The sequence below is a fragment of the Phodopus roborovskii genome, unplaced genomic scaffold (genome assembly GCF_943737965.1).
Source record: "Phodopus roborovskii unplaced genomic scaffold, PHOROB, whole genome shotgun sequence".
NCBI classification, from domain to species: domain Eukaryota; kingdom Metazoa; phylum Chordata; class Mammalia; order Rodentia; family Cricetidae; genus Phodopus; species Phodopus roborovskii.
The window spans coordinates 550,510-563,094 of record NW_026126627.1 but is presented as its reverse complement, the minus strand read 5'-3'; the positions used below and the strand labels follow the sequence as shown (position 1 = coordinate 563,094).

Below are 12,585 nucleotides of genomic sequence, written 5' to 3'. Positions count from 1 at the left end.
TGTTGCTGTCTCTTCATGTGGGATTTATGAACACGATCAGCTGAATTACTTCCTGTGGCTGCTTTTTTGTTTTGTTTTTTGCTTGTTTGTATTGTGTGTGTGTGTGTGTGTGTAGTGTGTGTGTGTGTTTGCTGGGTTTTTTTTTTTTTTTTTTGAGTCAGGATTTCTCTGTAGCTTTGGAACCTGTTCTAGAACTCTGTAGACCAGGCTAGTCTCTAACTCAGAAATTCCCCTGCCTCTGCCTCCTGAGTACTAGGATTAAAGGTGTGCACCAACCACCACATGGTGGCTTTTTAAAAAGTTTTGCAGGCTGGAACTTTTGCTTTCAAGATAGGGTGTCACCGTATAAATCAGGCTGGCTTAGAGCTCTTAGATGTGCCTCTGCCTCCCAGAATGCATGGCTAAAGGCGTGCACTACCATGCCTGGCTAACCTGACATATTTGAAACTCCCAAGAAAGGAAAAGCAAGCGTATTGAAGAAAACACAAGCCCAGAAGACCCATCAGGCCGCCCTCAAAAACAGTAGTAGTGATAGCTCACTTGGGGTTGGGAGAAGTTATCTTCTAGAAATACAAGAGAGTTCATAGAAAAACTTGAATTAATACAAAAATTGGATGGGAATAGAACCAGATGGCTATAGGAGACTTATTCAAAACTTGGGCAAACAAAAATGCCTATCAAGCCCAGGGCTGGCTTCTGGTGATCATAAATTTAAGCCTAGCGTGTATGTTTGTATAGAATAAACAGATAGCTTTATAATTATGTGCAAGAACACATTTGTATATGACTTGCATGCCTGGCTGATTATGTAAACCCAATAGTTCCTTTAGCAAAACGCCAACTGACAGTTGAGAATGTGACTTTAAAGGCATCTGGGAGACTGCTTCCCAGACACTTGGCATTCCATGTTTGTGGCAGCCATCATGTGAGGACTGTGGTCTGCGTGGAATACTTCAAATACAGTAAGACCAAACTTCCTGGAAATGGCTCAGTCAGGGAAAGTGCTTGCTATGCATGCATGAGGACCTGAGTTCAGGTCCACAGATACTCAGCATCTACATAAAGAACTGGACACAGCTGCAGGTTCCTGCTATCACAGTGATGGGAAGGTGGAGACTTGCTTGGGCCACATTTAGTCCAGTCAGTTTGGTGAGCTCTGGGCACTAGGAGGGACCAACTCTGTCTCAAGAAAATGAAATTCTGTGTGTGGTGGCATATACTTTTGTATATTCTGGTGACAGAGACAGGCAGATTCCTGAGTTTGAGGTCAGCCTGGTCTACATAGCAAATTCTAGGCAAGCCAGGGCTAGTAGTCTCAAACCAAAAAAAAAAAAAAAAAAAAAAAAAAAAAAGAAAGAAAGAGAAACAAAGAAAAAGAAAAGGAAAAAAAAGAAAGTTTATGTACATACACATACATGTGCTTCCACACACAAACACACCATCTCTTTCATTTGGCAACTTTCAAGAGCCTGGCTAAACTGGGAAGCACTGAGCATCCCCACTCTCCTCCCATAGGCCCTGCCTTCTCCCACCGTCTGAGTCTGCAATGGAGCTGCAGTTATTACAGAGGAAGAGTGTGTTCTGTCACCTGACAAAGCATAGTGATGGCAATACAGGCAGTGCAGTCACTGCCCTGATACCTGCCCCTGCCTTCCCCCCGGATGCCACATGGCTCTAGCCGTTTGCACCTTCTAGGATTGGCAATGTGCCATGAAGTGTTTCTCGTGCAGAACCCTGCCTCTTCATTAGATACCTGTCTGCCTACTAGAAAATGGCCTGGCTGCCTCCGGGTACCCGCAGTTAATAAAGCTGCTAAACCTGAGGCATGAGGATCAGTTTTAAAGGTGTGGCCTACCTGGTGAGACCCTATCTCAAAAACACAAGATGCTGCTATCAATGCCCATGTCTAGGGCTGTGTGGAGGTAAGTTCATCTTTGGGTAAATTCCCAAGAATTTGCTGATGAGTGTCTTAGTTACTTTTCTATTGCTGTGACAAAATATCATGACTAAAACATTATGTATAAGCAAGAATTCATTAGGCGCTTACAGTTCGAGAGGGCTAGACTCCATACAATCATGGTGGGGAGCATAGCAGCATGCAGGTAGGCATGGCCCTGGAGTGATAGCTGAGAGCTCACATATTGATCGAAAGAAAGCATGAGGCAAAGAGTCGTGATTGGGAATGGCCTGCGCTGCAAGCACCTCAAAGCATACCCCAGTGACACTTCCTCCTCCAAGGCCACGGCTCCTAAACCTTCCTAGTTCTGCCATCTGGGGACCAAGCCTATGGGGGCATTCTTATTCAAACCACTATGCAGAATGTTAGTTTTATAAAAGCACTAAACTACTGAGAATTTCGAACTCTTCCCAATAGAGACATCATCTATAGTTACAGGAGACCAGAGCTGGACAAGGTGGAGGGGCAGAACAGCAGGTGCAGTCTTCTATCTGGAGACACAGTGGCTCACCGTGAGGGTGACCACTGTTGTGCTTGTGACAGTTTCCACTGACCTGTGCTTGTGAGGAAAGATGGTTCTCCATGAGGAGACAGAACTTAAGTCACAAAGACTGTGTGTGTGTGTGTGTGTGTGTGTGTGCATTTGAGCCTGGTGTGTGTGTGTGTGTGTCTATGCATTTGAGCCTCTGTGTGTGCACACATTTGAGCCTGGTGTGTGTGTGTGCATTTGAGCCTGGTGTGTGTGTGTGTGTGTGTGTGTGTGTCTATGCATTTGAGCCTGTGTGTGTGCATTTGAGCCTGGTGTGTGTGTGTGTGTGTGTGTGTGCATTTGAGCCTGGTGTGTGTGTGTGTGTGTGTGTGTGTGCATTTGAGCCTGGGGTGTGCACATTTGAGCTTGGTGTGTGTGTGTGTGTGTGTGCGTGTGTGCATGTGTGTACGCATGCGAGCACGCATGCTAGCATTTGAGGCCAGAGAAGAATGTCAGGTGTCCTGTCACTGCTTTGTCCCTTTGAAACAGAGGCTCTCACTGAACTTGCTGGAGCTGGGCTTGATAGCCAGCAAGCCCCAATGAGTCTCCTGTCTCCATCTCACATTGCCCAGGTGTTACAGGTATGTGTAACTTTTTACATGAGTGTTGGAGACTCAAACTCAGATCCTAAGACTTATGCAGTGGGAATTCTTACCAACTGAACCAGCTCCTCAGCCCAGCTGATATACTTCGAAATACTTAAACCTTGAAGCAGACAGGAGTCAGCTATGTTTAAATATAATCTTTGATTTTCCTAAAGCTTTTAGAAGCCAGTAGCTATTTAAAACTATTTGCTCAAAAAAATTAATCCCAGCACTCATGAGGCAGAGGCAAGTGGACCTCTGTGAGTTTGAGGCCAGCATTCTGTACATAGTAAGTTCCAAACCAGCCAGGGCTACACAATGAGACCCTCTCTATACAAAAGTCGCCGAAGAGGAACTTCCCATCTATCATCTTGTCTGAGTTCATGGAAACTCTTATTAAACTGACCCTCACAGAAAAACATACAATTTATTTGACATCACCCAGTCAAAAGAGCATTTTGTAAAGTGCCTTTTCTCTGTTCTTAAAATAAGTGATCTTTTCAAGAGTAAGAAACAAAACAGAAGGCTCTGCTGTTACTCCTAGCCTTCCAAAGACTTCAGATAACCCAACTTCTCACAGTAGACAGATATTTATTGGGTGATTGTTAAATGAACATACTGTCCCTGGGTACTGCTCAGGCATGCCAGGATGGCATGGATGGTTTATATAAGGCCAGCACTGTCATTAACAACCCAGCAAGGTAGGGAAGTCAGAGAGCCTGGTGTTTGCCTTTCCTAAGACACTGGCACATAAGGACGTCGATAACCCCAGAGGTTCTTGGTGAGTGCTTAGCACAGCTGAGATCAGGCTTCTGGGTGTCAGTGGTAGAGTGCTTGCCTAGTGTGGGCAAGCCTCAGGGTTTAAACTCCACCCCTGGGGAAGGATATAAATAGAGCTGCCAATAAAGTACTTACCATTCAAGCATGAGGACCTAATCTCCACCCATATTCAAAGCTGGGTATGGCAGTGCACACCTGTAATCCCAGCACTGTGGAGGCAGAGAGAGGAGAACCTTTGGGCTTGCTGGTCCTCTGGCCTAGCAGCCAGCCGAGCGTAATCAACAAGCTCTGGGCTCAAAAAATAAAGTGGAGAAGCAACTGGGGAAAACATCCAATGTTGGCTTCCAGCCTCCACACACAAGAACATGTTTATGTACACACACAGGCACCACCACCACCCCTCACTGTGAAAGGTCTTTCTCTGCCAGCCCAGGTTGGAATCCCAGCTCCTCTATTAACCTTTCTACCTTGGCCAGATGACTTACCTTTTTCAAGTCTAGATCTTCTGCAACAGATGCTGGGGAACCTACTTCGTGGCATTACATGTAAAGAAGACAGTAAAAATTCTACCTTCTGGGCAGAGACAGTGACACAAGAATGAGGACCTGAATGGATCTCTAGCACTCATGTAAAGAGATCCAGGAAACTTTACCCAAGAGCCAAGCCTGGGGCCCATGTGAGAGATGGTCTCAAAAACAAAGTAAAAGCAACAGCAAAAGTATTGTCAGATGTGGTAGTGCACACATTGAATCCCAGCGTTTGTAAGGCAGGGTGATGTCTGTGAGTTTGCTGCCAGCCTGGTCTACATAGAGAGTTCTAGGCCCACCTGATCTACATAGACCTTGTAGTCGATGGCTCCTGAGAAGTGACATCTATGATTGACACATGTGCACACATACCACATACACAACAAACTCTTCATTTAAAAAAAAACAAAACAAAACAAAAAAACCCTTTTTATTACATTTATTGATTTGGGGGGGGCACTGAAAATCAGAGGATATTGTGTCCCAGTCAGTTGGTTCTCTCCCTCCACCATCTGTGTCCTAAGGATGGAACTCAAGTGGTCAGGCTTGGACAGCAAGTGCTTTACCCATAGAGCCATTTTATTGGCCCAGGCTGTCCTTAATAATGAAGCCATTTTCATTCCGAAATTGACACAGTTCTTTAAAAACTAGCGGTGCCGTTTGGAATGATTCTGTTGGGGCTTGCTGCAGGAGTGCCCTTCCTTCCTATCATCTGGAAGGCCAGCATTGAGCTGGTTCCAGAGCGGGTAGGTGCAGGTGGGCCCTGGGCTTCCCCCTTCCATTCTTCCTGAGCTCAGGGACGGTTTCCATTCCTTTTACGTGCAGCTGTGAAGAGGCTTTGAGGAAGCAGCCTCGTCCATCATCCCGAGGGCTCCTCCCCCACCTCCGCAGAGGGTCTGCCAAGTTGCTGTCCTTGGCTTGGCTCTACATCGCCGCCCATGGACAGGAGGATGGGGGTGGGGACAGGGAGGACTAGGATCCAGATGTTTTCAAGGTCGAGAAGCAGGTAAACTGGTATTCGAAGGGGTCTAGCCCGGCTGAGACACAGATCACTGTGTGCAGAGCCGACCGGAGGCTGTGTGGCCCTCTGTATCCCACAGCCAGTTGGTGCAACTTTCCTGGACTTCCTAGGGCCCACAAAGGTGCAATGTGTTCATTTCACACTGCTTCAATGACTGCTTATGGAAAATAGGAAGGAGCTGGCATTCTCTCCTTTTTACAGACAGGAAAACTGAGGCAGAGCAGGTACAGTTAGTTGCCCATTTTCCCGCTGCTATTTAAACGCTCGGCAGACTCCCAGACAGCTCTGCCCAGAGGCCTCCCTTGGCTTTGCAGCCAGTTCCTGTATTGCTTCCCTAGTGAATTAAAAGGTCCTAAGTTTGCTGAGGACCCTTAGGGGACTCAGTCTTCTGGTCTGCAAAATGGGACCACTGAGCACTGCGGGGTTGGGGTAGGTTTGGCCAGGCCATCCAGCACCAGATGCACGTGGATGTGGAGCTCCTGCCTGAGCAGTGGGGTTCCCCCAGCGCCCCGCGGGCTCAACAAACAGCTTCGCTGGACCATATTTAGTCAGGGGGAGCCGGAGTCCTGCTGGTATGCCACGCTGGGAATTCCTGCTGCAAGGATCGCGCCTTCCCTTTTTGGGTTGTCCGCCCAGGCCCAGGAGGGAGGACCAGCCTGGGACCTCGAGGGTCCGCGTGCAGGGAGCTAGACGTCCCCAGCTTGGAGTGAGGCCAGCCCTGCCTCGACTTCCTTTTATGGCCTGAGTGTGTGTGCATGTGACAGTACAGAGAAAGAGAGAGAGTGTGTGTTTAGGGACATACAGATGGAATGATAGAAGAAAAAAAAATCGTTTAAGTTAGAGAGAGTGGGATTAAGAGAGTGTCAGGTCAGACAAAAGAGACAGGGACCTATATCCACACAAGGAGAAGGGAGAGAGAGGTTGTGACCCTGAGTGGACAAAGATCCCTTGGTGAGGGGGGACAGTTAAGAACTTGAGGGGACCAGAAAGTCCCCCACCTCTTAACACACCTTCTCCAAATGCCATAATGCACCCTTCCCCAGCGGCACCCCACTTTTCAACAGCGCATGAGGTTCAGAGAAGCCACCATTATCCATCCCAGGCATCCCGGGATTATATTTAATTTTGGTTGTAGCGTGAATGCAGCTGCAGAGGACAGTTCAGGAAAAGCAAAAGTTTCCCCTTCCCACACATTCCCGCAGTCACAAGAGGGTGTGAGGTGTCCAGAAAGTCCTCTTTCCCTGCCCTCTGCTCAGCACAGCCAGCCCAGATTTAAACAGTGGACGTTGGAGGAAGTGGGGGTGAGGGGGAGGTGTCAGGTTTTCAGCATGGGCAGGAAGAGGTTAAAATCCAGCTGGAACGGACCTAAGGGAGAAATTCTCAAATTTCCCTACAGAGCTGCATACTAGATCCCTTTTCTCTGGAGACCCAAAGCTGAAGGGAGCAAGGGCTGAGGCTGCGGGCCAGTGCGCCAGCAGCCCCCTACGCCCCTGCCAGGTGGTTCCCGGTGGCTCTGGTCCTCACCTGCAGGGGGCGCCGCGAAGGGCAGAGGACCCTCCCACCCCTGCGGGCGGCCTCCTCCCCTTCACACCCTCAGGGAGTGCTGGCTCTATAAAGCCAGGCATCTGAGGCACACAGGGAGATTTGGACTGCCCCAGCCTGGGACCAGCGCCAGATCCGAGCTCTCCATCCCGTGTCCTCCCGCTAGCCCCCCAGTAGCAGATCTGTAAGTAGAACTGGTCCCATAGCAGGCGAGACTGGGTGGTGGGCTTGAGTGTCTCTAGAGCATCTTTCTGGGAGTGGAGACCTGGAGGGGTCCTGATTGTCATTTCTTATAAGGATGGGAAGTAGGAAGAAGCCAGGTGCAGGGCCATCCTAGACCTTCCATGGTTTCCCCGGGGAAACAGCATCCCCAAGGTTGCCAATGAGCAGTACCACCTGGGGAATTGGGGGTGCCAATTAAAGATTCTGATGGCTAGGCCCGGTTCCAGGTATGCTAGAGTCTAAAAACAAACAAGCAAACAAAATAGTCTATGTTAGCTAGAAAGTGGTGAGAGGCTGCGCTGTGGTAGAGCACTGTGGGTCCTGGGTTCAAATCCCATATTGGGGCAAGGATCAGACCCTCCCTCCAGGTTATTCTGACTAGAAGGTCATAGGATGGATAATCCACGGACCATCGCCTGAAGTAACCCAGAAACACGAGTGTATTGATAGCCCTGGGCAAAGGCTGTGTGCAGGGTGTTTTCCATCTATTTAGGTGGGTGTGCTGTTGGTAGTCCCCGGTAGACAAGGCTGCTTGTTGTAAGTTAAGGTTCATTTCTTTCAGCTGTGTTCCCTTCCAAAACCCAGACCCTGAAAATTAACAAAGGAGCTCTTCCCCAGGTTGATATTAGGGCCCCAGATGCCCAGGTGGGTGCTGATGTGCCATTCACAGCCTCCACCCACAGGAGTACCAAGTGAGTAGGCACTGGGGTTTGGGGGGCTCCTCAGTGGGAAGGTTGCTCTCAGTCAGGTCAGAGGAACTAGCAGGAGAAAGTTCTGTTGTTCAGGTTCAGAACTGGAGGATCTTGCCATGTGCAGAAAGTACCCTGCAAAGCTCTGCCTGTCAGAGAACAAGAAGGAAGTTTTTAGAAGGCCGGCACTAGGCTGCTTTGGTTCTGCTGCTAAGAACTGAGAGTTGCTGCCGCTGTACTTGCTGGGAAAGAAGGGAAGGCCAGCTGTGTTTAGTGAACCGCTCTGCCTAGTTCCCTTCATCGAGGATCTTCTCTTGTTTAGTTTACTTCAAGATGCTATTTTAGACTTGGCTTAAAGAAAAAGAGTTTGACCATGCAGATCTGAAAGTCTCACGTGGCAGGGAACAGTTTCCCTTCTATGCTGTTGTGGATGGCATACTTACAAGCCAGGCACCTTAACAGCATTTAAAGGGAATTGAGTTCTTTTAATCATTACATCCACCTCATCACAAAGACACTGTGAGCCTGTTTAGCCTGAAGCTCAGTGACGTTAAGTAATTTCTTTAGGGTCACACAGCCAATCAGTACTGCAAGTCCATTTCCCAGTTTGTCCGATGCCAAGTTCATACCTTGACCCTGGCATCTTTCCTCATTACTGAAAACCCAGGTTTGTTTCTGGTGGTTCCAGTGCTGCAAGCAAAACAAACACTTAGCACTTGTTGAGGAAGACTTACACTGACCTTTTTACAAATTTAAAGACTGCTGGCAAGTGGGATGAGGGTGTGGTGGGAGTCCTTGAGGCTGGGCCACTGTCATACCAAGATCTCAAATCATGCCTGTGTTGAGCCACCCTGGACAGACCTGTGGTTTGCCTCATAAACACCATGGAGTTTTATTATCATATCTGAAATAGAGCCTCTCTTCCGTACAAGGTAGTCACTATGGATTTACCATTACTTTTCTGTGGGAGGCTGGGCTGGACGAAGACATGTCCATGTATGGTAGTGTTTTCCATGAGGCCATCCCAGCCCCCCTGGCCAATCACTCAGCCTTGTGCTGCAGCCTGGCTGGCTTGGGCTCTGGGGACTTCTCTGTCCTTCCCCTGAAGGGAATGGGGACTCTTGGAAGTCACTGAGGTTCTATTTTTCCTAACCCTTCTTAAGTGGAAGTTTTATTTTTTGGTGGAAATTAGTTCCCTTCTTCTCTGCATCTAATCAGAAACTTGATGAACCACCAAGTAATTTTGAAACAGGATTATAGATTATACTTTTAGAAAGCTATGCCCCATGTCAAATAATCAGAGTCAGAAGATACCAAGCACATTACTGTGCCAGGTGTGTTGGTTCACATCTGTAATGCTCACACTTTGGAGGCTGAGGCAAGAGAGTTAATGAGAAGTTGAGGCTGGCCTGGGCTACATAGCAAGTTCAGGCCATCCTGTACTACACTGGAAAACACTCTCAGAAAAAAAAAAAAAATCCAGCCTAATGCCTGATGGTAAATAATTGTTGATTCCTGCATCTCAGAGGTGAGACAGGAGGATTAGAAGTTCAAGGCCATCCTCATCTACATAGTGAGTTCAAAGTCAGACTGGGTTATCTAGAGATCTTATTTAAAAATTGTTTTTGGTGGTGATGGTGTCCCTGATTGTTTTCCTATCTGCAAAGTGGGACTGGTAAGAATAGCCAGTGTGTGTTAGGATGTGTGTTAATGCCTTTGAGCACTTATGTAGTCATTTCAGACATAGAAGATCACTTAACTAGCATACACAAGGTTCAGTCTTCAGGGATGCAACAAAAGAGAAGGAAAAAAAAAACCCACAAAATTTGAATCTTCATAGTAGCTCTTTGGAACCAATACTAATAGTCTTTACTCCATTCCATAAAAGTGGGCTTTGAAAACCTTATTCAAATCCTGGAACTCTATAAAAACACTTTCTACCTTATCACAAATCTCCACTGCCTTTTCTATATCCTTAATATCATTGTATGCTTCTTTTTATCTGCTGCATAGTATTCTGTTATATGGAAGTATATCTTACCAAATATATACTCTTACTAAAATATACTGGATCCATGCCACAATGTATAAATAGTGATTGGGGGCATATCCATGTATGGGTTGACTGTTGCTTATTAGAAATGCCTAGAATCAGAAATGTTCCAGATTTTTCTTTTGGGATATTTGTATATACAAAATGAGATACCCTGGAAATGAGACCCAACTCTGAGCACTAATCTTTTTGTTGTTGTTGCTTTGGTTTTTTTGTTCTTGTTTTTAGACAAGGTCTCTCTATGTAATCCTGGCTTTCCTGGAACTCTGTAAATCAGGCTATCCTTGAACTCACACAGATCCTCCTGCCTCTGCCTCCCAAATGCTAGGATTAAACGAGTGAGCTACCATTGCCCAGCTTGTATCTAATGTTTTAATTCTAAATTTTTAATTGTGACCTGTTACATGAAGTCAAATGTGAACTTTCCCACTTGTATAATAGACCCTTAAAGAGGTTGAGCTTTGGAATCTTTGGGGTTAAAAGATGACACACACACACACACACACACACACACACACACATATATATATATATATATGTATATATATATATATATATGTCTCTCTTATATACTCTCTTCCTGGGTAGTCATATGAGTTCCCAGCAAAGAGGTGACTAGCCAGCACACTGGGAATCAGCATCTGTCTCTAAATGGTCTTGGAAAAGGACTGCAGATGGCCACCAGAACCAGCTAGGCCTGTGTCTCAGCATTTGTTTTAGGCATTGTTCTACCTAAGTTGTTGAGAGGCAAAGCACAGTGGGACTTCGATGGTCTAAAGGCCCTAAGTAGGAATGACCTCCCTTGTTTGTATGTCTGTGTGTTGGGGAGGTGACAGAGGAAAGGAAGGAGAGAGAGAGAGAGAGAGAGAGAGAGATGTTCATGGTGTGTGTGTGCATGTAGAAGCCACAATGGCTGACTGTTGTTCCTCAGGTACCACCCACCTTGCCTTTGGAAACTGGCCCTCACCAGCCTGAAACTTGTCAAGTAGGTTAGACTGGCTGGCCCCCCCAAGCCCCCAGGACCTGTCTTTCCTCTCCACCCCAAGGGCTAGATTATGAGCATATAATTCCACAATAGCTTTTTCTTTCTCTTTTAAAATGTAGTTTCTGGAGCTCTAACTTAAGTCTTCTGGTCTCACAGCAAACACTTTGCTATCTCCCCAGCCCATGACCCTTTCCCTCAATCACCAAGTTCTCTTGATGGGAAGGACAGATTCAGGTCACCATAGCTATTGGAAAGAGACTTCTGAAACAGCTTGAAAAGCCATTGGAATTTCCAGGAGTTGGGGGAGTGTCACCAAGCCACTGTGAAGGGACAGGTTCTTATTCTCTTTCTACTGGGGGAATATCCTGAGGGGCTGGGGATGGTGGAGGGTGCCGAAGGCTGGTGGGGAGGTATTCTGGAGGGGGGGCACGGGGAGGTGTCCTGGGGCCAGGGAGTAAGGAAGAATTTACTGATGAGAGTAGAGGGAGGGTTAGATCTGGGGCCAAGCCCCCCCTTTTTTTGACCTTTTATGACCCCAGTTGTAACAGGAAAACGGGGATATAAGTGATGTCCACTTCACAGGACCTTCATAAGATATTCAGGATGATGGATAGCAGATACTCTGGTCTGATGTACAATGAATAGGGGAACCCTGGGCAGGAGATGTAGCTCAGTTGATAGAATCCTCAGAGCCACATGATCAAAGCATGATAGGAAACACCTATGACCCCCAGCATTTGGTGGGAGGATCAAGAGTTCAAAGCCATCTTTGATTACATAGTGAGTTTGAGGTTAGCCTGGGCTACATGAAACCCTGTATCAAGAAAAAGATGAGAGGCCTAAGTGATGACCATTAACATCAGATTACAGCCCCAAAGGCCTTTTAGAACAGCACTGGTTTGAAGAACTAGTGTACGTCATATTCTCTTGCTCGTTGGGTGATTTTCTGGACCCAGTTGTGTCCTTAACTAGAACTGGCTGGCTGACTGAGCTGCAGCTTGGGCTCCAAGAACTTATTTCTTAACTCTGTGGTGAGTGGGGGCAGGCATGGTAGTTACATCTACACTCCCTGTACTTGGGAGGCTGAAGCAGAAGGATTTCTACTTTGAGACCAGCCTGGGCCAGCTGGTGGATGCAGCTCAGTGGCAGAGCACTTACTGGCAAGCCCTGAGTTTGATCTCCAGCTCCTCAAACACTGACCAACTAAAAGGAATACATTTAAGGCTGGGAATATAGCTCAGTTGATAGAGTGCTTGCCTAGCATGCACAAAACCCCAAGTTTGATTCCCAGCACTGGAATCGTGGTGTTATAGTGCACATATGTAAGCATAACATTCAGCTACATAATGATGGGGCAAGCCTGGGCTACATGGAATCTTGTCTTCCCCCCTAAAAAGTTTTTGTTTCAAACTGGGAACAGTTTCCCCTCTGGAAGTGTCTGGGCCTCCTTTTGATGTGAATACTGGCATAGAGTGGGCCCTGTTGAAATCTCACACTGTAGAGGGCCAAAGAACCAGCCAGTGCCAAGGCCAATAAATAGCACAGAGGCTGAAAAAACCCACTGTAAGTCAGGAGTCAGAGCAAGGATGGGGTTAGAAGACCGAGATCTCTTCAGTCCTCTTGTGGGGTTTCTGCTGCCACTGTGCTCCCTGGTGCCAGCTGCCATCTCTTCTTGGTACTGGGATTTGGGCCAGGG

General features: G+C 47.1%; 1 protein-coding gene across 4 annotated transcripts in view; it reads left to right on the top strand.

The window, feature by feature from the left end:
- Positions 1–6,969: 6,969 nt before the first annotated feature.
- Positions 6,970–12,585, top strand: part of Myh11 (myosin heavy chain 11) — a 93,643-nt gene continuing 88,027 nt past the window's right edge. For all 4 annotated transcript variants that reach the window (XM_051206718.1, XM_051206720.1, XM_051206717.1 and 1 more), the window contains exon 1: positions 6,970–7,124. The gene's annotated coding sequence lies outside the window, so the exon portion shown is untranslated. The remainder of the gene's footprint in view (positions 7,125–12,585) is intronic.